Source organism: Propithecus coquereli, unplaced genomic scaffold (genome assembly GCF_000956105.1).
Source record: "Propithecus coquereli isolate 6110/MARCELLA unplaced genomic scaffold, Pcoq_1.0 Scaffold47, whole genome shotgun sequence".
Classification (NCBI taxonomy): domain Eukaryota; kingdom Metazoa; phylum Chordata; class Mammalia; order Primates; family Indriidae; genus Propithecus; species Propithecus coquereli.
Window position 1 is genome coordinate 1,351,638 of NW_012150507.1, and position 1,326 is coordinate 1,352,963.

General features: G+C 33.0%; 1 protein-coding gene across 1 annotated transcript in view; it reads left to right on the top strand.

The window, feature by feature from the left end:
• The window catches only part of PARP8 (poly (ADP-ribose) polymerase family, member 8), a 99,304-nt gene that overhangs the window by 22,242 nt on the left and 75,736 nt on the right, over nucleotides 1-1,326 (top strand). The window contains exons 3-4 of the mRNA XM_012655261.1: nucleotides 593-653; nucleotides 1,084-1,174. The gene's annotated coding sequence lies outside the window, so the exon portion shown is untranslated. The remainder of the gene's footprint in view (nucleotides 1-592; nucleotides 654-1,083; nucleotides 1,175-1,326) is intronic.

The following is a 1,326-nucleotide window of genomic DNA, read 5'->3' on the forward strand; positions in this document are numbered from 1 at the left end:
TGTGCTGGTTCATGGCACTACCTGAGCTGTACTCAAAGTTGTTCTTCCTAATTCCTTCATGTGGAACATACTATAGTTACTTGTTTTAATTTTGATATATCAGACTTTTAGAGCTGCCTATCAAAACTCAGTGACATGGAAGTGGCAGAGTATCTGGATGTCAGGTTCTCTGACATCCAGTTTGAGAACCACTAATGCGTAAATTGGAAGGAAAATTCATGGACATATTGTTGTGTGTCCCTCCCACACTCCTTCCTCATGTCAGAAACTCCTTTCTTGCCCTTAGAAGCAGCTCTTCCTCCTCAGAGAGTATAATGAAAACAGAGCAGGGACGTGGGAAGATTGACTCATTTGCCACAGAGAACAAACATATGCATATACATAAAGATAGAAAGATGTCTACATGGCATAAATGGGGTCACAGAAAATGACAATCCAACTAGATTGAGTTAGTTAATTTATGTCCACCGTCAGATCTGAGCTATCTGTGGAAATCAGGGATAATAATTAGTGATTTAATTTTTAATTAAAATATACTAGCACCTGCCATTTTTAAGGACATGAAAAAATTAATCTTAATCTTTGCTTTCAGGGAATATGGAGCCATTGATGATGTAGATATTGATCTACATATTGATGTTAGTTTTCTTGATGTAAGTATATTAACATACAATATGACTGGTACATGTAAGATACATATTTTTATTATAGAGAGAAATTTAGGTTTTGGTTATCTTATAATACTATTATATATTGACTATTAAAGTGATTTGGGAAGAAATACTGTGACTTGTCAAAGACACAGAGATTGTGTATATTTTTTCTTTTGCCTTGATTCTTTAAATATATTCTTAAATTTATGGGCTCTCACAGTACTTCATTATATCTTAAGTTCAGTTTTAGTTTTCACATGTAGAAGGTGAAAATTAAGAGTACTTTGGCCTTCATTTCACACAACAGTGGGTTTGGGGATCATTTATAGGCCTTCATAATTTAAGCGTTTTTTTAACATAAGTTTTTAAAGTTTTTTTAAATTTTGAACTCTAGAAATGACTAATTCATCTTTTAAATATATTTGCACAGGAGGAGATTGCTGTGGCTTGGGAAGTAATTCGAACAGAACCTATAATTGTTCGACTGCACTGTTCACTTACACAGTATTTAAATGGCCCAGGTTTGTTTTATTTCTCTATTTATTATTTTGAATATTAAATTAGCTGTGCACTGTGCCTTAAGCAAAATAAGTGTTCATTTGGTAATTCTGAGCATAAGTGCTAAGTACCTTTATAATCATTTAAATAAGCTTGCATCCTAAGATGGTTTATT